At 41.4% G+C, this 24,355-nt stretch overlaps 1 protein-coding gene across 8 annotated transcripts in view; it reads right to left on the bottom strand.

Annotated features, from left to right (window-relative positions):
• The window catches only part of PPFIBP1 (PPFIA binding protein 1), a 160,228-nt gene that overhangs the window by 89,335 nt on the left and 46,538 nt on the right, over positions 1-24,355 (bottom strand). For all 8 annotated transcript variants that reach the window (XM_053662215.1, XM_053662214.1, XM_053662217.1 and 5 more), the window contains one exon: positions 15,641-15,734. The gene's annotated coding sequence lies outside the window, so the exon portion shown is untranslated. The remainder of the gene's footprint in view (positions 1-15,640; positions 15,735-24,355) is intronic.

Here is a 24,355-nt window from a genome sequence, read left to right as displayed (position 1 = left end):
ATACATGTTATCTAGATAGTCTCCTGGAACTTAACTTTAAGGAGTAGTATTCTGCCTAACATGAAGGCCCTCTTCTTCTCTCCTCTCCCTCTTTCTTATTGTATTTAACTATTTTACCATTAACCTAAACCCCTGCTTTCAGAAGGCAATGGTACAGCCCATCATATTCGCAGCTGGGCAGTACGGTTTCAGCTGAACTTCTGGGGCTCAAGCAAGTGGCAGCAGGATTGAGTCACCGGGAAAACCTTCAGCTGTGCTTCAGGTGTTGAGACAGAGGTCCTGATGCTCCCTGGGGACCTGGCTGGTTCCAGCATGTGCTGCCTTGATTATAAAATAAGTGGCCCATTTAGGAGCGATGTGAGGACTGGGAATGCTGCTTACCCATTCTCCCTCATCCGTGACGTGGGAAAGATAATGATGCAGACTCAGAGGGCTGTTGTGAGAATAAATGGGGCAACACAAGCACTTCATAAACGTTGTTATTGTTGTTGTTGTTGCTATTATCTGTTCTCCCAAGAAGCCTTCATCCAAGGGACATCCAAGAGCAAGAGTTTAAGAGTAAATTTTCATTGATATATTTCCCACATAGAAGCAGCATTTATCCAAAGTTGTGGGTTTCAACATATCTTGACTCAACCAGGTCCCCTCCCAGCCCATTCCCCACTGTGACCTCTGAAATCCCTTTATAACTGTCATTCATGTCAACTTCCTTGAACAAGGCTGCACGTACTCACCCTTCTTACCCTGACCCCTCCCCATTACTGTTCCTAACTCAGCTCCCGAGTTTGTACCCCTGCCGTCCTCCTCGATCCCCACAGGTGCTCAGAACTCCCCTCCTTCAGTTTCCGCTACAATCCATATAACCTTCAGAGTTCACATGGTAAAGTGTGTAATTCTTCAGTCTCACATTCCTTCCCTCAATTTCAATTTCCTTCTCCCCTTCCTCCCCTTTTCCTTCCTTTCTGCCACAAATATCTACACGTAGGAGTGCCAGGTACTCTTCTGGCTTACCCAAAGCAGATAAAAACAAACTCAACCAGCGGGCTCCAGTGGCTTATCATTTAGGAGATAAAGCCACACGAACACAGGACCATAAAAGGGTGTGGGAGAGAAGAGTCTTATGAGGTAAACACTGGCTACTGAAAAGCAGTCCATTCAAACATGGGAGGGAGATTTTAAAAGGTTTTACATGCGGTTTCCTTGAGTAACAAATGTGGTTAGTTGAAGGCAGTGGAGAAACTGGTGTGGAGGTAAAGTGGGCGACTTGGGCTGGTTGTGTGTGAGAGACAGTGGAGAGGATGTTGCCCAAGGACAGACAGGACAGGGAGAGGGCAGAGACCCAAGAACAGGGCCTTCTCAGAGACGGATGCCCCTGGCCACACCCCGAGTCTCTTCACGCCAGGCTCCTCACTCTACCCACCTCTCTGAGCACATCTTTCCATTCAACTAGCTCCTCTGCCTTCACTTGCCGTCTGACCTCACCGAGACTGTGAGGCCCTTTACTGCACCTGTTCTAAGACGTTCATTCACTTCCTTCCAATCCAGCATCTGCCCCTCCTTCCCGAACTGCAGCATATCCGCCGCATCTAGTTGCATTCACAATGCCTTGCTCTCTTCTTCTCCTAGATCTTTTTTTAAATTATATTCACCTAAATCCCCAACAGGACACTCCTGGCCAACACCCAAAACATAGGGCTTACCTTCTCCACCCCCTGGAGACGTTTCCCCATCACCTTCTCAGTTCCCCCACTGCCCTGGGAGCTTGTCCTTAAAGCCTCTGCTCTGGGGTCACTATGAGGCCAAGTCTGATCCCTCTGGGTAAAGCTGACCGTGCCTTTCCTTAAACTGGCCCCAGTCCCCACTCCGCCACCCTCACACCATGGCTTGGACTTCTCAGACCTCTCTACATGACTAATTCACCTATACTGGGCTCTGGCCTCTTGAGGGCAAGCACCAGGCCTTAGTTCTGCAAGACTGTAACACTGTATCTGGTACCAAGTTATCTCTCCACCTCTATGGGACCAGCAGTGTTAAGAGCAGGAACGGCGTTGTGAGAAGTGAGGGGTGAGTGGCAGGAAGAAGAGAAAATGGCAATTGTGTAAGGTCAAGTGAGGTGGTGATGAGAGGCAGAGAAACCTAGGACCAAGGGAATTCAGCGACTAATTTGAAAATGTCATTCAATGACTAACCATGGAGCCTTCATGTTGCTTCAGACCTGGCGCTGTGGCATGCCTAAAAGGAAGACGGTATCTTCCGTCACAGCACACACGGCCACAGTTTTGCTGTCATTTTAATTCCATCTCTCATAATTAAGTCAAGCTCTAAGAAACACGCAACTAAAATGCACGGTTTTAAAGACTGCCCACACTAAGTAAGTAAACCCTGCACATTTCTCAGTGTTGTAGAAACCTGCTGGACAAGTATGAACCTACCTCTGTGAATCAAGCAATGTACTTTCCAAGCCCTTACAATAAATATTCCTTGCAAAGAATTAAAATGCTAAATATTCTTTGGCGTTGTCACGCTACAGCTTAGAATGTGAGTCAAAGTATTTAAAAACAGAAAATATTTCAAAACTTTCTCATTTATTATGGCGTCAAATACAGTATGAAGCTATCAGCTGCATGCCAACTGGGAGTAGGTTCCCTGCTTCATGCCGCACACACAGGGCTGGGCTGGAGGAGGTGCGCTACACATCGAGAACACTGGAAGTAGTCATAGAAAGACACTAGCTTTGCTGTAACCTCAAGCCTCTGGCAGAATTATTATACTTGCCAGGCACATGCTAATCTAATAAATCAGTAAGTTTTGGGGATCCACTGTCTCAAGACCCAAAACTGAAATGATTCCTTCAAAGTGAACTGCTCAGCCTTGTAGCCTATAAAGCTCAGCTGCTTGAATTAGCGAGGCACCGCCTACGTTCATATTCCAGACCCAACGACAATGCCATAAGACACCCAGAAGCAGAGTGTGAGAACTCATTGAGGAAACGCAGGGAGTATTCAGCTCTCACTGAACACAGAAATGGAATAAGCTAATGTGAATTTTATAAACCACCCCATACCAAGCCTTACTTAGCAGGATCCCAGTGAGAAGGGAAAAACTGGTATGAGATCATACCACACCAGCAAAACAGAGACAAATCATTTTGCCAGACTTTAAGGACACAATGTGAAAATTCATGGCTAAGAGGATGCACAGGCCTGGGTCTACTTATCACAAAAAGAGAGTCCAAAATCCTCTTACAAAACACTGAAAAGAAAAATGAAGCAAATTATAAATGAATTCATAGATTGCCTTATAAGGTCTTCACCCTAATATTTAAAAAGGAGTTTTGTTTATGTAGGATAGGTAGTTAAGTGCTTCAAAAATAAACATCTTTTCATTTCATTATGAACTGCAAGTGGGAGAACTTACATTGCATGCAGGGTACTCTCTGATTTCAAGATGGATGGGTGGGTTTTATATTGCATTTTTGCCTAAAGTCAAGCTTGTCTGGCTACCCCCTAAGACCCCGACAGAGAACAACACTGCTTTCAAGGGTGAAATAAGACCCTCATCAGATAGCACCAAGTCACTGAGTGAGCCAGTCAGGAGCAGGGTAGGTATAAAAGCCTTAGGATAAATTCCCGAAAGGATTAGAAGCCTAGATCAGGAAAGCTCCCTGCTAAACAATTCCTGTTTACCCTCCTACCTTTCAAAAGAATGCCATGGTTTTGATGCCCATTCGATTTCAATCGAATAAGCCTCATAAAGAACTACTTCTGAGGCATTTTCAAACGAGAAGGTAAGCATCAAATACTTGTTCAGATTGTGACTGTTGTATGAAAATTCTTCCCATTACTGTTGAATTCTCTAGTGTAGAAGGAAATAAGAATGGCAATTTGTTTTTCCTCATCTGCATCCATAAAGGTTATTTTAAGTGCAAACCCCCAAAACTAAGCCTTCATGCGTGTGCATGCACCCCTCCTACCCCCCACTTCCCTCTCTCTCTCAACTTTCCTGTACACACACTAGAAAAGTAAGAGGAGACACTCTGCACATTAGAAATGTTAACATATGTTTGCACAGTTGTTCTGAGTTTCAGTCTCACCAACTCCCCTGCTACCTGTCTTCAGGGCCTAAATATTTTTCCCAAACAGGGATGGATATGAAAAGGAGAATTTTTCTCCAGTAAAGGGACTTCAAAAATTCTCTGAGCACACTATTGCAAACCACCAACATAACTGATACACGTACAAATCAAAAGTGAATTTCAAAACTACTGGGGGAATACTGGGAGGTAGGGAATGAGATATGCATATGGTCTCCATGAATTATTTGTCAGTTATCAAAATTAGGGACCTTTGCAATGGAGAGGTCCAGTGAACAGGAACCTAACCAAGGGATTAAAATCAGCCTAACATCCGATGGGGTACCTCCTGAAGCACCCTGAAGCAGCAGTGTGTTCTCGCTAGCAGTGTTTAAACGGAATCTGATCATTAGGAAACCACGTGAGAAGAACCCAGATGGAAGGGTATGCTTCCTCCCAGACAACTGCATTAGACTTTTCAAACATGTTAATGCCATGAAATGCCAAATAAGGAAAAACAAGAAAGGCAGGAAGATGAGACCATTCATAAAGGAGACTAAAGAGACATGACAACCAAAGGCTATTTATAATCCTCGACTGAATCCTTGATCAATGCACAAAACTATAATAAAAGGTATTTTTTAACAACTGTAAAGATCTAACTATGGACTGTATATAAGATATTTTCAAATGGTCCAGGAAAAAAAAAAGGAAATAGAAAATAAGAAAGCGAAGATGAAAAAACTATTAAGAAAAACACCATTAAGTAGGAAATCCAGATCTCTACTGTTAAGTACTATACTTGCTAGACTTGTGTGATAGAAATATCTTTAAAATTTACATATTCAAAGCATGAACATTTTTACTCAAAATAAAACTTAGGTATTAATGTGATTTCTCAAGCAATATAAGATGAGTGGTTCCTTAATCTGCATTCATTCATTTACCCTGCCACCTGTCTTTGGATTCACCATTGGCTGCAAGGAACTTTCAGTCTCGTGGGTTAACACGTGCTTGCCCCGTAAGTCCCTCTTTCTGTAAAAAGACAGCTTGGTCCAGTTGAAAGCAGATTAGCATCTGGGCATTTTTCAAAAACATTTCAGGATTCAGGAGTTTACTTAGCTTTTATTGACATTTAAAAGAATAATGTTTTCCCAGTGGAAAGCTAGGCTCTCTGCCCTCAAATAATCACAAATTTCAAGGCCCTGATATCTCATGTTTACCTTCAAAAGAACTTCTTGGACATTTTTTCTGTTTCTCACAATCAGGAAGAGTTTGCTACTTGTAACAGCAATTCCTGCAAGTTACTGTGACACTTCCTCTTATTTGGAGCAGGGCCAGATTGCTCTGCTTCTTCCGGCCTCGGTGTAAAGTCATGGCACAGGGCACTGAACTCGCTGGGGGAAAAGAGATTGATGCCGGTCTTTAGCATCCTTTTTTGGTGCATACCTCTTGTATGATTAAAGAAATAGATTTAGATTTTTTTTTCTTAAGCGAATGCCCACATTCACATTACCAAACAGTTTGCAAACAATTCAGAAAGTCCAGAGTCTCTGTGAATCCCCTCATCACTGCTAGGCTCAAAACCCAAGTTCTTATACAAGACTTCCTGGCTTCAACTCGCAAGCCCCCACTGACTTACTTCAGATGTTTGAAAAGTTACTTAACCTCTCTGGATTTTCCATTTGATCTATAAAACGTTACACCAATAGGACTAACCTCTAAGTGTCATGATGAGGATTTAGTAAAAGTGCCTGACACACAGTACGTGCTTACAAATTTGTTGCTGCTGTCATGCACTTCCTTTGTTTTAAAAATCTGCCAGGACTCGTGATGACTACAGAATGAAGTCCAAGGAAACGACCACTAAGTCCTCTGTAACAGGGGCCTGACATAGTTTTCCACTCTTGTTTAACAACACTCCCCCCAGGCCCTCACACTCCTTGCAGTACTACTCTCCTGCTGCTGGTCCCTGCGCGTTCAGTGCCTCTCAGCGCCTCTGTTTGTACAGTTCCCTCTCCTTGGAACTGCCCTCACCACGCTACTCCTTCATTTTTGCCCTGCTACCCAGCTACCCCCAAATGACCCTTCGAGACCCAGGTTAAATTCAGGCTCTTCTGCAAAACTGAGCAGAATGGAAATACTCTCGCCTCCCTTTATTCTACCACAGCACTACCTGCAGCAAGTGCGTAATTTATCCCGTTTTAAAGAAATGTGCTTCCACATCTTTCTCTCTCACCAGACAGAAGCCCCTGTGTTCTGCTTATCTTTTCACGCTCCAAAGCCCTTGGCCCAGTTTCTTGTACACAGAAGCTCCATGATAAACATTTGCTGAAACAAACAGTTAATCTGCAGGAAATAATTACATAGATAGTATCTGAAACTGAATGTCATTTCCTCTCATATAAAATTTAACTAGCTTCTATCTTAATTAAGTCTAGTCTCTGGATGTTTATATCGGGGGCAGGGGAACCTAGTGATTTACAACCTTTTCATCTCACTGTACACTAAAACAAGTTGCTAAAACTCGGTGGCACACCAAAAATATATTTTTTGTGGATCGGACAAAAATAGGTATAATTATGATTCATACACAGCAAATGACCATTATATTGGCTGTTGTCATTTTTTTAATTTGAAAATCTCAGGGAATAGAGGTCAGTGCGCCTGACTAAATAGTCAGGTGTTGTCTGTTTTATAAATTCTTACTGTTTGAAAATCGCTGGTATAGATGTTTCCTGAGGAGTGGAAAGGCTCAGTTTTCTACAATAGACAAAGCTAATTAACAAAAGAATGGCCACATCTTTCTACTTGTCTATACTCAGAAAATGATATTCTACCCTTTTTTTAAAAAAATTTAAAATAATTTCTTAAAGCTTCATGTTTCCAAATTCTCCAGGTAATGTTTAGGTTGATTTGCTGGTTAAATATATTTACTGAATAGGAACATGCCAGAGGCTGTGCACAAAGGTGAGAATAACAGAGCCTTCCCTTGAAGAGCTCATACCTGTCGGGGAGGTGGGCCTCTCACAGAACAGACACAGCACAGACGCTGAGAGAGACCAGGGGGAAGGAGCTGACAACACTGGCAAAGGCCCGAGGTCCTAAAAGGCATGTTCGGGGAACAGTGTGAAAAGTTCAGTATAGCTTGAGCAGAGGGTGTACTTCAGTGCCATGGTAAGAGACAGCACTCTGAAGTGCAGACATGGAACCAGATCAGTAAGGCGTTTTGATTCGTATCTTATGGGGAGAATGGAGTTTTTGAAGCAAGAGATTGAGATGATCAAATCCATGTTCTAGAGAGACGTATCTAATAACAGCAGCGTGGGAGTAGGACCGAAGTGGAGGGATGTTGACAGCAGAAATATCAGAGGAAGAACAAACTTTAAACCAGGCTCCAAGGCAAGATGGAAGAGTCAAATACTGTTCTAGCCCTTAAGTAGTTTTCTCAGTATGGTTGGTACTCCCTTTTCAGACCCAGCTATGATACCCACCCCCCTGCTACACCACCTTTAATACATTACTGTTTTTGACCATTAATAACCACTGACATAAACACTGGGCAGAAAATTACCTGTGCTGAGAAGATGCAGCAGCCTCCCAATGTGCCCTTGAAGGCATCATGAGCAGGTTTCTCCTTGCTCTTTCTTCCATTCATTCATTTAGTGTTCACTCGCTCGCTGAGGTCCCACTATGCACTGGCCATTGTTACCCTCCATACCAAGGACATGCGGATACACAAGACATTGTTCCTGTTCCCTGGATGTTTGAAGCCTGGTAGAATGTAAACTGCCATCTGTTCAACAACAGGATTTACTAAATGGGTAAGTTCTCCTTGACGGTCTTCACTTTACATGAGGTTGTTTAAAAGTGTGTTCTGGATATCAGTCACACCACCAATCTGTAACTCATTTTTACCTCAAATGATGAGTCTGCTACATGAACTATAGAGTTGAGCTGGGCGGGGCCTGGGGGGGGATTCCTCTCACAATAATTGGTATCATTTTATATCACATAGTAGATATTTATGTATATGCCCACTCACTAAAATTTATTTGCAACCCTGATATCAATACTAGTGCTGCTTTTGTGGCCATTCGTAGACATACACGGGGCAGCAAAAAATGTGAGTTGGACATGAGCACAGTCCCCGCTGACGTCAAATCTGCCTTCTTGTTTCAGCTCAGCTTTCATACTATAAACAAGTATCCTTGTTTTTCACATTTTTGTGCTTTTTGCTGGTGATTTCAGTGTTTAAAATGGCCCCAAGCACAGACTGCAGTGCTGTGTAGTGTTCCTAAGTGCAAGAAAGCCGTGAGGTGCCTTGCGGAGAAATGCAAGTATTAGATAAGCCTGGCGCAGGCATGAATTATAGTATCAGGAGTTCACTGTCCACTAAAATTTGTTGTCACTTTAAACAGAACAAGGTTATGTTATTAGTTGACTGAGACAATGCTGTGGCAGAGGCTGTCTATGTAACTTACGGCTGTCTATGTCCTAGGATATACTGAAACAGTGACCGCTATTCACCAGTTCAATGTTCATGGAGACTCAATAGAAATGATAGCAAGAATCTACTGTAATATCAGGTGAGGAGAGCAAAGAATCAGCCATAAGACGCTGATCTTTTTTCCAGCTCTGTCCTCTGAGGATGCAGGAGGGCCACAAAGTGAGGTAATGGGAGTCATATTCTGATCCTGACGCTGCGGTAGGTTCAGTGTTTTCTGTGCCTCTGGAATCACTCAGACGCAGTTTCACAAAGTGCTTGTGGCTCTGCTGGTGGATGGGAGGAAAGAGGGAGGTCAGCAGGCACGGGGTCCTGTGGGGCAATGTACACAGGTCCTTTTGGGTGCTGCTGTTATCTCTTCAAGTCCTAGGCTTGAAGGCTCGTTACCTCTTGAGGGCCACTTACTTCCTGCTGATGCTCAGTCAATGTCCCCCAACAACACAGGAAGCCCAATCTAGTGCCGGGTGTGTTCGTTCCGCGCTGAACCTCAAGGAAGACCGATTTAGACCATGAAGCCAAAAAGCCAACTTTTCTCAGCAAATAATCCACTCTTTAATTTCTAAAACTGTATAAATAATGGCATAACTTAAATCCCACCAAATTATCCAAAACCCCTGGGAATGCCTCAGGAAACAGGTTTCCCTTTGTAAAAGCTAACCTCCCCAAGCAGGAAACACCTCCGACATCAGTGCACTGGGAGCCGGCTTCCTCGCTGCAGGAATTCCACACACAGAACCAGAGGCATCGGTGGAGAGTCCCATCCCGTCTTCTTGACTGTCTCCCAAAGTTGAGATTGTGTTTGTTTATTGAACAAAACAGTCATCCAATTACAGATTTATTGAAAAGCTCCCAAGCATGACGAGAGGCCAAGGCAAGGAGGAGGAATAGCTAATCAAGGGCAAGAAAAGCTGGATCCAAAATAAATATAGTACAAAATCTTAGAATAGCCCAGAAAGACAGCTGATGACCTTTCTTCTAAAATCTCTTAATATCACCATGTCAAATGTCCTATGCATATAAAGCCAAGTACATAATTACTGGCACGAAGGTAAAGGAATAAAGTAAAAACATGCAAATAAAAAATTGACAATACAATAACTTGTGTTTTGAAATACAAACCAAAACACAGAAGACAAGTACAGTTATTGCACTATACTTAGGAGTCAGTCCTTGGTGAGGGATTACCTCTCAGTTCAAGGACACAGTGGTCACAGGAAGCTGCCAAGGCTATTTCAAGCTCTGAAAACTACTTCAATTTCTAAAGAGACAGCATATTATTGTTTTTTTTTTCCCTAAAGAGTTTATCCTGCTACAATGGCTGTAAACCGCCACACCCTTCATGTAAGTGTCCTTTTGGTTGAACGGGCTCTGGGCTGTGATTTGAGGAGAGGCCAGCATTATGGTATGCAAGGAAGAGAACACACGCTGGGGACCCAGCCTCACTTCTTTGATTATGATGCAGGAGCCTTGACCTACTGCTAAGTAATGATTTAAGAAATACTGGAATCCCTTCTCCCACTTCTTCATTCCTACAGCATCTAGACAACCTTGGCCAATTGACATTCTGGTGCCAGAACCCTGGTTCCCCCAAAATATCCGAATATTAAACCACAGATCGACTCAATGAGAGCCAAAATTCCCTTGAACCGTCTCCCTCCTTAAAAAATTGCTGAGACTACATAACTAAACACCACCAGAGATGCTAACGCCTCCTAATTAAACATACAAATCCATGGCAACTTGAGAGAAAAACTCACCACCTGTCCAGTATGGAGCTGGTGTGTGCTCACACTCACACACTCACACACCCCACATTTCGATTATTTATTTGCCTTTCTCTCTGCCTGCAGTTACAAGTTTGCAAATCTGTAGGAAGAAGAAAAATAAACCAAAGTCACTGACTGCCAATTTCCTGAGAGAGGAGAAGAAAGACTGTTGGCTTCTGCAGGAGTCAGACTCCACCCAGACCTTCATGCACAAGAGAAATGTGCGCTTGAAGAACAGCTCTAAAAGCAAAACTACATCTCCTTTCCATTGTGAAGGCGATCTTAGATATCTGGTCGCAGAGGGAGAGATGACCAAAGAGGAAAATATGAAAAGGAAAATTCTGCCTACGTTTCATGATGAAAAGAAATTCACTAATGTATTGTCTCAAGTTGTAATGAACCAGTGAAACCACCCAGGTGACACACAAGTCCAGGTAAGACTGTCACTCCCAGGTGACAGTATTCAGTATTTTTTATTCAGTATTTTCAGAATATTTACTATAAACTGCCTAGAATAATGTTTGATGCAGAAAAGATAGTCAAGAGTAGAAAACTTCAAACCCGCCCCCCAGAATAATTAAACTGATGAAAATTTCCAGAAGGGTCAGGAGGAAAGGGCACTAGCTGGAGCTTTTCTTTGACATTTTCTACGACACTGTCTCAGCACCTACAAGTCGCCAACTCAGGAACCACTACACGAGCAGCTTAAGGGATATGCAGGCACGCCCGAGCAGGGGCCAGCGCAATCCCACGGCTCTCTTCCGCCTCATGAAGAGAGGCAGCAACAAAGCCACATAAGATGTCCCACCTCGTTCCTGTACCTGTGTCCATTCAGTCTCAGAAGCAGGCGAGCCAGACTGCTCCTGCCTCCATCACCTGTGATCTCAAGAACCATGAGTGCTATGGAGAAATGTGGGTGCTGTCCATACTGTGAGAAATGCTATTTTTTTCTCTTTGCAAGTTGCCAGAACATCTGAATAACCGCAAGTACAAATATTCCAAACTTTTTAGTTTCCTCTAATTTTTTCCTATATTGTATCAGCTTTGTGCTGATACTCCTGGGCATAATGTAGAGGTCGGATTTTAAAACTTATTACTAAGTGATAACACTACTTAGTATTTACTCTTATGTATTAAATCAATTTAATCCAATATTTCATTTTAATGCTAATTTTATAAAGATTTTTAAAATTTAATTTTAAAGAGAAGGGAAGGGAGAGAAAAAGAGAGGGAAAGAAACATCAGTGTGATTGGGAAACATCGATCGGTTGCCTTTATTTTGCACCTGAGCCGGGGACTGCACACACAGCCCAGGCCTGTGCCCTGACCAGGAAGCAGACCAGTGAGCTTTCGCTTGGTGGGACCACACCCAACCAGCTGACCCACACCGGTCAGGGCTCAATGCTAAATTTAAAATATGCTTTGTGATAAATGTTTTCTTCAACATCTGGAATGATAAAACAGACTCAAATATTATTTGGGACACTGCCAACTGTGGAACTGCAAAGTGGGAACCGAGAATTTAAATAGAGACACGAGATAAGGCCAAATATAGCTTTCACTACCCAGCTATGCCATACTCATATACATACATAATGTCTTGCATATTCATGTAACTTATACATAAATATAGACACCCTTTAATGAACAGAGCAAGTGCATCAGAGATGGATAAAGTAAACACTGGTGTGAAAATGAATTATATGTACTCACACAGCCTTAAATCAGTCACAACAGCTACTCATTTATTCTTTCTCCTGCTGTGGACATTAACTACTTTGTGAATTTAGGACATATCTTAATCATAAGTACCAAAACCTGCTGTCACAGGAAGTTCTGAGTTGAGAGAAAAAAACCTGTGAAAGAATTAAGCATTTCGAAAAACACAAATACATGCAAAACTCAGTATTCCATTTAGAGCACTCACAGAATTCCCTTTGCATCCAAGTCCCAATCTGAGCTAACTCCCTGAGTTCACATAGGAGGAAACTGATCCCCAGGATAAGCGGTACACCTGAAGTCCCACAGATAATTAGTAGAGAAGTCAGACTAGAATTTCTGAGTTTTGGGTCAAATGTTCTCTTTGACTCAAGTCACTTGCACAGTTTACTGTTTCGATTACTAGGTTACTCATTTATTAGTTCCTAACCTCTTCAAGAGCAAAATCAAACTCAATCTACACTATATGCCCTAACAGCTAACTCAGAATTTGCTAACAGTTGGAAAGACGTCGCTGGCCACAGCCGATTGGAATGTCCACCCTATGTAAGGGCTTTGGTCTGTAGGAAATCACCCACAGAGCCTCTCACTGGAGTCCCCTGGGAAATAAGAACACTTGTTTGCAAAATGCTTGGTCATTTTCCTCTGTCCAAAATGACCCAACATTCCCATGAATCTCAGCTCCACTGGCCTCTCCTTCAGCTAACTGGGTAAAGCAGTTCCAAGAACCCAGAGTGTCTTCACTGACTCACTCTGGGGAGGGACCTGCCAGGGACACAAGGACAATTACTTCCTTCATCTTTGCTCTGAGTTTCAGCTGAAGGTGAGGCAAGTAGGGAAATATTTTTGTTTGTGTTCAACATACTTCAAAAAGACACTAAGCTCATATATTTTTAAGACCTGATTTGAAAACTCCTGTAAAGCATCAGAGACAAACAAGATACAGCAGTAGTAAGATCAGAAAAATAATAAGAATAATGGCTATTTTGAGTGCTATTGTACTGTACCCAAAAGCCGCTGCTGACAGAACTGCAGTAAATTGTCACAGCAAACCTATAAGGTGGGCATGTTAAAATCCTCATTTTACAAATGTGGAAGCTGACCCAGGGGCATCACGGGAAAAGGTGGCGGTGAGCAGTGATCTGCGTGCAGAACAGCCTCACAGCAAAGCCCACACACCTGCATCCCGTATTTGTACAAAAAACACATTTTCCCTAGGTTAGCAGTTTTATTAAGTTCATTCTTGGCTTCAAGAGTCATACTTTGGGTACTGATTTTACAAAGCTCCCTTCCAACAAAAGTTGAACTTCAGTACGTTTGTTTAGAAAATGCTGCGAGAGCTCCTTCTGTGCTCCAGCCTGCCCGTGTGGATCCATTTCTATTTCTCTGTTCATTTTCCTAGACTCTTCAGGTCTCACAGGCTGATTCTTCCTCTGGGTTGTAACTTTGCCAGGCTCTCGCTCTGACTGGTGAAATACCCTCCTCATTTCTAGGGGAGCCCAGGCACTTTCTTCTGCATCTATTTTCTCTTCCTCTCTGTAATCCCCTTTTTAAAAAGATTTTATTTATTTATTTTTAGAGAGAGGGGAAGAGAAGGAGAGAGAGGGAAAGAAACATCAATGTGTGGTTGCCTCTCACGTGCCCCACCACCACCACTGGGGACCTGGCCTGCAACCCAGGCATGTGCCCTGACTGGGAATGGAACCATTGACCCTTTGGTTCACAGGCCTGCGCTCAATCCACTGAGCGATGCCAGCTGGGGCCTGTAATCCCTTTTCATACCTGATGCTCCTCTCTGTCAGGGGAGCAAGCCTTATCGTATCACATACACATCAGAGAGGGTTTCCACCTGGCCAAAGGCCCAAAGTGACCTGTGAAAACACCTTCCTCTCTTCTCTGCGTGTTTAGGACATCGAAACAGACAAACCACCTGGCTACTACTACCTACGACCAACTTGGCTGCCTTCACAGATGTCTACTTCAGCATCGCTCCCCAGAGCTGCACAGTCTAAATATCTGACAGGTCCCTAAACAAACAAAATACAATCACCACCAAAACATATGTACAAAAATATTCAATGGAGCACTATTTCTAATACATCCAAACTGGAAAACTACCTAAATATCCATCGACTGTAAAAGCGATGGATAACTGAATCCCATGATAGCAAGGAAAATGAAAAATAGTAACATACATGCAATATCCTAGATGAGTTCCACAAATGTAATGAGGAAATTAAGCTAGACACAAAAGAATGTATACTGTATTGTATGTACATAAACTTTAAAAATAGGCGGAACTAATGAATCGATGAGGCATTAGAAATGAGGAAACAGATTACACCTGGGAGCGTCAGGAGAGGAGGGCGCTGGGTGCTGGTGATTTTCGGCCAGTCCGAGTGCCGTGACACAGGTGTGTCTGTCCACTTCATCACAATCCTTCCATCAGGCCTTCCACTCATGATCTGTGCTCTTTCCTCTGGGTATCGGATACTTCAATGAAAGGCTCACTGACAGAGACCCTGGAGAACATCTGGTCTGCCCTCCTTGGTTGATAGAAGTGTCTGTAACTGTTTCCCATGGAGATTAAACGTCTCAAGGACACAGGGAATCCAAGGAAAAGCTGGGACTGAACAGTAGCTCTCTTAACTTCCCATTCAAAAGTGGGAGGATATTTCTCTAATTTCCTTCCCTGTGACTACAGCTAAGGTTTAGAAGGATTAGGATCACCTTCTTATTAAGAATACAAACCAGAAGTTTCCAGTCTCCTACCCACAGATGCACCAGAAAAAGCTTCGAACACTATTTAGGACACAGTAAATCAGACAGTCAGACGGAGCTGTGCTCACACCCTGCGTTCTGCCACGTACTAGCTGTGTGACCAGACGATGTGTGACCATCTATCAGCGTACCTCCCACCTCTCTCTGCATCTCAGTATCCTCATCTAGACCCCTGACATATTAAACTTACTTTGCAAGGTTGGAAGGAGGAAAATATAAGATCATAGGTTCAGGGCAGTGCCTGGCAACATGGCGGGCCCACAAAAAGTAGTCATAGAATGAGAATTGAATTGAATTAGTCTGGTGTTGGTCACTTAGTGCAGGCTCAGTAAATAATTAAGTCTTATTATTACTGAGCAAGAGAAACAGGAAGAAAAGGTGTAAACAAGCTTATATGAAAACACCTCATTTTTCTGTAGGGTCATTAATGGGTCCACCAGCGATTCTCACTGGCCTAGACGGGCACTGAAATGGTCTGAGTAAAGAGCGACAGAGGACTTGAAGGGAAGGCGGTGCTTTTCACATGCTACCAGGTCTGCATTTTCCTTCTCGGGGTCAAAACATGATTTGCTCACTGACTGCCGCAACATGCCTAAATTCTACAGCCACCTATGCTAGTCATACTCGTTTTAGAATGAAGATTTTAAAGAGTGGGGTGGGTCATAAATTCTCATAGACATAATAAGTAGACTGACTTTACCACTGGGAAAAAATTTACACACCAATATACAGTAAGGCAATTGCAGGCTTTAAAGATGTCAGAAATGAATAATGGTGAAGAGTGATTTCACTTACATTAAAAAGGCGGGTTTAATACTGACTCTTTTTCTTCAGCTCTTCAAATCTTGCACGCACTTATTAGCAAACTCATCCATAAAGTTCTTCAATACTGAAAAGAAACAAGTAAAGAAGATATAAATCATAACTAATTTCAAATCATAGCGTACCAGAAAAAATATAATCCGTCGATGGTAAGTTGTTGTATATGCAAGGGACATCAAACTAGATAACACATGTTAGTAAAGTTTAAAAATGCGTTAAGGACCAATAGATTTAACTGACTTAACTCCCATTTCATCCTTCAGTCTGCTCCTCCCCCCCACCCAGCACTCCCTCCCTCTCGGCCACCCTAACTACCTCAGTTACTAAACAATCGTGATGGTCCTTGAAGCCCGAGTTTCTGCTGAAATCACCATCATTAATTTTTGTAGCCTGAAGTCCCTGATTCATGTTTGTTACTCTATGAATGTTTGTTAAGTAAATAAATCACAGTTTTACAATATTTAGTTAAGATTTTAAAAATGAAGAAATTTATTATTTTCTTGTCCAACAAGAACAATAGGTAGGCAATATGTGGAAATGTAATACCCTGTTTTATAGACTTGTGTTTTTGATTGATTCCCTTATCTCTTTTAAATATATATACTTAGAAAAAAGTCCCAACAGTATACATGTAGATTCCCACCATAATAGTAATAAAATATATTTGGGCAGTAAAAGAATTATTCGGAAACTGTAAGTTCCTTTTGAGGTGCTCACTCTTCAAATACCTCAGAACTACCTCCATCTAAAAACAAGAAAGCACCCCTGGCTTGTGTAGCTCAGTGGATTGAGCGCGGGCCTGCAAACCAAAGGATCGCAGTTCCATTCCCAGTCAGGGCACATGCCTGGGTTGCAGGCCAGTTCCCAGCAAGGGATACACGAGAGGCAACCATACATTGATGTTTCTTTCTCCCCTTCCCTTCTCCTCTAAAGATAAATAAAATCTTTTAAAAAATTTAAAAATGAGAAAGCAAAGTATTTCCAAGTTAAATACGAGAGATACTATCTCAACATGTGCTTTTAGATATGTGTATGTATGTGTATGTATATATATACACACACACCATATATATATATACATATATATGTATATATATATATGTGTGTATATATACGTATATGTGTGTGTGTGTGTGTGTGTGTATATATATATATATATATATATATATATATATATATATATATATATGGTCGGGGCCAGTTCCAGACAAAATTATAAAGTAGAGGAGTGTAGCAACTTCCTTCTTCTAGCCACACCTTTGAAGAGTCAGTAACTCCAGATGTTTAATTAAGTAGGAAAAAAAATAGGATTGGTTCCAAAGTTCCAACGATTTGATGGATATCCTTCCTGAGGACATTTTCGTTAAAAAAAAAAAAAAAAAAAAAAACCCTCTAGAACGCAGGTGCTTAACACCAAAATAAAATGAATTACTGACAGCGGAATTTCAGGCATGAATGGAGAACAGAGATTGTCTTGAAGGAATTTCTCAACTCAGGTTCACATCTGTCCATTCAGCCTCCCCTAAAACTGGCTTCATACATGACCTACATACAGGGGTGCACAAAAGTAGGTATACAGCTGTAATGCAAATAATACAATCATTAATAAGTAATATAAGAATAAACTCTGTTTTGTGTACTTGCAACTATAAACATACTCTTGCCCACCCCCGTATACACACCACTCTAGGTAAGTGTTAAGCAATTTATGATGCAAACATAGGTAAGCCTCATTTTAAGATTAGTTTGTGCTCTAAAAGTAGTTATATGAATCATCAGTTGTCAAGGTCAGTGTCGAGGAACCCTCTCCTGTAGGTGCTTCTGAGAATGGAAGCAGGAGTGAGTGGATGTGCGGCAGTGGGCGGAGCAACTTCACCTTAATTGATCTCTTTTATAATTTGATCCAAAACTTTCTTAGGAAAGAGGATACTTGAGCTGCTTATACAAGGGCTGAAACTAAATGGTGATTATATACATTAAAGCTAGTGAAGAAAAATCCCAGTGAGTTTATAACATAGCTGATGTAGAACAGTAATCCCACCAAAATCCAACCACCAGAGCCAATCTAACAGAGCCTTTGTGGTAAAACGTGAGTTCTAGGTTGGGTCCCTAGAACACAGGTCAGCCTGCGTCCAAGCAGGCAGGAGCCAGACCTTCTCTTCCTTCCCAACCAGTGTCCTTGTCTCCTGCCCTGGGACAAACAGCAGAAGGCAGGACACCTTTACTTCCACGAAGCCTGAGCCAACAGTGAGGCAATGAGAATAGGGCGGGGAGAACCTGTGGATACTCCCGAGGTGGGCAACTAGGGGCTCCAGCAGGGAACACGGCTCAGCGGATTTCTGTGGGTCAGTCACTGCCCCAGCCCCTGCCCCAAACCCCATGAGCCTCCTTGCTAGCAATTCCACGTGATATTTTACATACATCCAGGCCGCTTAGAAATGGGGAAGAGAAAGTCAGTGGCACTGTTTAAAGAGAAGAAAATATGTACGCCTATGAGTTCTGCCAGACCCAATTCAGAACGACATGCGAAAGTAGAAAACACTTTTTTTAAGAGTATTCTAAGAAAGTACTGCCTGAATTTGTTCCAGAGGAATTCATTTACTGAGAGGCACTGACACAGTCATCCCTCCCTCAACACAAAGCTCCGATTATTTGACCCAACCAGGACTGAATACATAAAAACATTTATAAACATAAGCCACTGGATTTTTTGAGTTTCCATCATGAGCCTTGTTTAAGTCAGTCAAAGATGTCCTTTGTTATACAGTTTTGATCAAATGCAAGAGACTTTAGTCATTTCCTCAGAGACACACGTAAGCTGTAAATATGAACCAACCAACAGGGCCAGCTACTCACAAAAAGGCGCACTGACAAATTTAATATAAAAACAAGAACACATTATTAAACTGAAAAACAGCGCATAAAAAAATCCGAACCCATGCAAACAACATTCTTAGCAGAAAAAAAACCCATAATGTAATGACAAAGATAAATACGAGTAGTTTTTTATTTAACTCACAATCTTTTCTTATACAGAGTTTTCAAAAACAAAAACAGAAAACAGTCTGTATTTGTGTTCATTTAATAAAAACAAATGCTTAACATCCTGCCCAAGCCTCAGATTGCAAATTCCAAGAAAATCCTCTGCACCATTAAATAAATGACTTTTGTATATTCCTTTGCAATAGATAACACATTTACTACTATTGCTTATTTTCTAAATCCCTTTGATATTCTAAAACATGAGCATCACCACTAAGAATAACATGTTATACTTGGTCATTGGGAACTGAAGTTACTATTTACCATAATAATGCCATATTTCATAATTTAAAACTAAACTAAAAACCAAAGTTTCTATTCAGGTATGACCTAAGCATCTAAAGCAGGAGTCTAAAGCAGAGTCTAAATAAGGCCTGCCCCTGTTTTGAAAATAAACTTTTATTAACACAGCCATGCCCATTCACTCACGTTATTATCTACGGCTGCTTTTTCAATGACGGAGTTCAATAGTTGCAACAGAGACTGTAAGATTCCAAAAGTATAAAACATTTACTACCTGATCTGACCCTTTAAGAAAACGTTTTCTGACCTCTGGTCTAGGAAACAGCCACATTAGTGAACTAAATCTTGAAACAAGAAACACTAATCCTGGCTTAGTCATCTTGCTAAATAACTACCTCAGTCGTTTCATCTTGGGCTACTTTAACTTTCTCACTTACAATACAATAATAGATAATATTTACTGGGAACTTATGTACCAGGCGCTCATCTTAGGGCTTTACTTTTACTAAAGTAACAACAAAGTCATTCATTTAATTGTGGCTCAAACCCTGTGAGCAAAGTAAATGACTGTCCCCATCTCCCAGATGAGGGCACTGAGGGGTGAAATAACTTGCCAAGGCCACACTGCCATTAAGTGAAAAAATCAGGATCAGAACCCAGGCAACGGGGGTCCGGAGCTGGTATCATCCGTCCCTGTGCTAGATTGATAATAATTTTAATTTGATATGTTATTAAAGGTGTGCTGCTTAGAAATGTCAATTCAAGGCAGTAGCATACACCACTGAAAGGATTAAGATAAGATACCTAAAATAAGGCCTGACCGGTGTGGCTCATTTGGCTGGGCATCTTCCCACAAAACGAAAGGTCACCATTTCAATTCCCAGTGAGGGCACATGCCTGCGTTGTAGGTTCAGTCCCCGGTTGGGGTGCCTGCAAGAGGCAACTGATCGATATGTCTCTCCCTCTCTTTCTCTCTCCCTTCCCCTCTCTCTAAAAATAAATAGAATCTTTAAAAAAAAAAAAAAAGAAAAGAAGATACCTTAATTAAGACTGTAACTGGACTTCCACAGAGTTTTAAGACCCTTCCAATTTCTAAGATTAAAGCTAACCTTGGGGTATTGGGAATAAAAAAGCCCACAGTAATCTTTCTTTTTTCGCTGCAAGTAATCGATCAAACTCACTGACCAATGCCTGTCTTCCCTGTCATGGGCAACGCCCCTCTGGGGAGTTCAGCCCTTCGGAAAGCCTTTCAGATGCAGTTTACCAGAGCAGCCTTAAACCCTCCAGATCTGCTCCCATCTGGTCTCGTCCCCTGCCTAGTTTCCATGTGGGAAAAGGCTGAGCAAACACCAACAGGGGTTATGGGAAGACTTTTAATAGCTTGGCAAGAAGAGCTCCATCCAGATAGCAACTGTCACATGGCTCAGGAAGATGTCCCCTTGCTGAATCAGCCCCACTTCCTGAAGTTCTTCAGGATGTCTGGAGGAAATGTGTCACCTAAATGTGACCCGGTGCTCTTTTGTACTAAAAGATAGGTTCATAGGATCCAAATAAAATAAGAGGAAAATACGCTGCTAGATTAGTCATCACCAACTTCACATTTAGATAGAAAGGGTCCTGACCATCTTTTTAGAGCAGGCTACTCCAACTGGCACTCCCTGTCTGCAGAGTCAAGTCCAAGTCCTTGAGTTGGATATTTCATACCCTCCTCTTACCCCTTACCTGCTTTTCTAGTCTTACCTCCTGTGTTTGGTCTTTCATGTAACAAGGATGGCCTGCTCTGTTTTCTTTAGCACATCATATCTGCACATGCTTCTAAGAACACACTTATTCTGTACTCCTGTATCTTCCCTTTTACTAACAACATCACATCTGGTGAGGTGGCCACATCTCTGGGCTAAATGTTGTGGGATACAATTTGTATTTCCTGGAAGGACTGAATTCTCACAATCCAGATACACCAAAGACCATACCAAAGCTGGCATATTAAAGGTACAAAGTACTACAGAACTCTGGTTAGGGGATCTAAGAAGCCATCACTGTGTTGGACCTTAAAAAGGGGGGACACAGAGTCTGCTTAAGTTTACAAAGTTATAGGGTAATCAGATAGGATAAAAGTTTCTATAAGAAATTTCAGAGCCCAGCAAAGCTGGCTCCAAAATTCTGGCTCCCTTTGACTATAAACAGGAACTGCAGGAGTTACCATAAAACTATCAGGTTGATGCCTGCTATGCTGGACACTGTATCTGTGGCCAGTTTCCAAGTCTTGTTCAAATAATGAAGCCTGTCCTGTAACAGGACAGGCTTCTCCTTCTCTTCTTGCCAACAGCATTTAGTAGTTCAGCCCATTCATTCATTTAGGCATTTAATCTCATACGGATTTTCACTGTTTAAATATTCTACAAGTATGTTTGGCCTCCTCAATAAGACCTAGTTATCAGCGAATAGATTCTTCCAAACAGACCTTTGGCATGGTCAAATATTAGGTTCAAGGGCCCTGACAAGTAATGCTAGTTTAGCTAAGAAGCAAATTTAAATTAGGAGGTTGGGCTGTTTGGCTAGTTACACAATGCCCAGCCAGCCATAAACATCTGTATTCCATTCATGGCTTTGCTTCCTGCCTGTCCATTAACTCGTATGAATTGACTTAAAACTTCTTTCTTCATGCAATGGTCAGAAAAAAAGCTAATGACTACAGCTAGTGATACAAGGGAAAATGAAGTTAAGCAGGTGCAAGAAAGTGATGGCTTTTAGCCAAAAAAATAAGTAGGCATTAAAGAGTTTAATAAATTACATGGTACAGTGTATCTGCAAATCTGAGGGTGAACAAAGGGCTTGGAGTTCATCCTTTATGTGTTCAAAGGGGTTAATGCATAGTTTTTTGTGTGTGTTCCCATATTACCAAGCTCTGTGTTGTAAAATACTAGCTGAACTGAATCCTGTGATCATCTCTAATGTCCCACAGTCCTTAGTGAACCTATTCTTCACGCCACAATCAAATTGTGGTCAAATTTCCCTCAAGCTTCCAAAATTTTAGTTCTTGCATGTCTACTGACATATTACATCAAACAAGGGACACACGTTTTTCAGTTAGCATGTAACCTCACAGTCATATTTGCAGTATTTAGTAAGGGCTTGCCTTTTTTTCCTTTCATTCTGAAGTTTTTATGCATGGCTTTCTTTGCCAGTACTGGCAAATACATACTTTTTATTTTTCACAAAAATATTCTAATTCAAATATGCTAAGCAATATTAAAATTCAAAAATGACTTTTTTAAGTTTTGGTTGAACTGAATGAAATTACTAGTGTCTGCCATGAAGTTATATATAAAAATAAACATGTGCACAGCTGCATGAGGTGGGGGGCAACATTCTGGGGGTGGGGACAGGAAATAAACATGGCTCACCTTCCTAGCACACCAATCCTTCGTGGCAAATATTTTAAACTTTATTTTTTATGACAAATATCATGAGCTATAGTGAAGATTTTATATAACAATGTATTAAAACATTAAAAAATATTACAGACTATAATGTAAAATTTTCCTAACAATATATTTAAACAGTGGACTTCCATTTAATTTGGGGCAAGAACTTTAGAATAGATGTTCCTATTAATTGCACACATCTTGAAGCATAAGGGTACCATAGTAGAAATCGGAAATTACTGACTATATAGACAGCCATGTCCTCAGAGAGTACATTTCTATAAATTTTCTGAAATATGTCCTATCACTGTTGAAAATGTAAGAGAAACAAGGGTACTACCCCTAAAATTCCAGTCCGTATAGCCAAGAAATCCTACAGAATCAGCTCCTTCCACTTTTATCATTAACAAACACATTATTACAAATATCATCCAAAAAGTATGAAGTCAAACCACTTCAGTTCCACAAGAATCCTGGAAGAGCATTCTGAACTGTTGTGAAAGGTATGGGAGTGATTATTTGAATAAAAACAGTGACTCCAGCCCACTGGTACATAACACTTCATCACGCTGGGAGAACATGGAGAACCAACACACCTCGGTGAGGTGACCGTGCTGTGGAGAGAGGGCTGGCCCATCAAGAACTCGGTCACTGCTGACCCAGAAGAAACAGTGAGGGCTCTTTCCCCTTAAAACTGCCCCCCATGAAACAGATGCATCTTCACTGTCAGACAAGGACCATGATCTCTGCAAACGTGTGTTTTAGAAAGAAATGGATTGGTGGGCTCACCAACTTATTTTTTAAGAGTTAAGATACTGAGTTATGAAGAAATGAATACACACACACATATTATGGTCTTGTTCTGAATATCCTGCTACAAATATATACATATTTACATAAAAACAAATATTAATAATATTTATTTATTTATAGCAGGACATACAGAACAATACAAGACCATCTCACAGAAGTGCCCATAGCTGAGGGTTTTCTATCTAAAATAGGCCTTACTCAGTGACTGCCTTTTAGAAATCCTGTCAACCAGCATAAGACCTTGAAGGGTTTTTTATATTTTATTTTAATTGTTGTGCTAGTACAGTTCTCTTTTACCCCCATCCCAGCCCACCCCCCCAGACCTCCCCAACTCCTTTCCATTTCCCCCCCTGTTAGTTTTTGTCCACGTGTCCTTTATACTTGTTCCTGCAAACCCTCCCCCATTTTCCCTGAAATTCCCTCCCCTCTCACCTCTGGTCACTGTCAGCCTGTTCTCTATTTCTGTGTCTTTGGTTATATTTTGCTTGTTTGATTGTTTTGTTGTTTAGCTTCCTGTTAAACATGAGATCATATGTTATTTGTCTTTCACCGCCTGGCTTATTTCACTCAGCATAATGCTTTCCAGTTCCATCCATGCTGCTGCAAAGGGTAAGAGCTCCTTCTTTCTTTCTGCTGCATAGAATTCCATTGTGTAAATGTATCATAGTTTTTTGATCCATTCATTTAGTGCTGGGCACCTAGGTTGCTTCCAGCACTTAGCTGTTGTAAATTGCATTGCTATGAACATTGGGGTGCATAGGTTCTTTTGGATTGGTGTTTCAGGGTTCTTAGGATATAATCTTAGCAGTGGAATTGCTGGGTCAAAAGAGAGATCCAGTCTTAATTTTCTGAGAAAATTCCATTTTATAGATTTATTTAAATTAGAATAGAATATACGCACATAGAAAAACTGCATTTAAAATACCTATTTGATTTTCAGCTTCCATGGTCAGAAAGACACACTGACCTACAAATTCTCTAAATCTCTAAAGAGAGTCTGCTGCGATTCTGAACAAGAATGGGCTGAAACATTTAATGCTTTGTCTCCCATGCACCCTAACCACTGATAAGAAAAACAATACGAGGGACTAAATAAAGCTTACTTCCATCGTGAAAGGGTTTTTCCCAGTAAAAGGCAACTCCATTTCTTTTCAAACTTGTC

This window comes from Artibeus jamaicensis, unplaced genomic scaffold (assembly GCF_021234435.1).
Source record: "Artibeus jamaicensis isolate MK-2021 breed Jamaican fruit bat unplaced genomic scaffold, CSHL_Jam_final contig_233, whole genome shotgun sequence".
Classification (NCBI taxonomy): Eukaryota; Metazoa; Chordata; class Mammalia; order Chiroptera; family Phyllostomidae; genus Artibeus; species Artibeus jamaicensis.
Note: the sequence above shows the minus strand (reverse complement) of the source record. Positions and strands in the feature narration are given on the sequence as shown.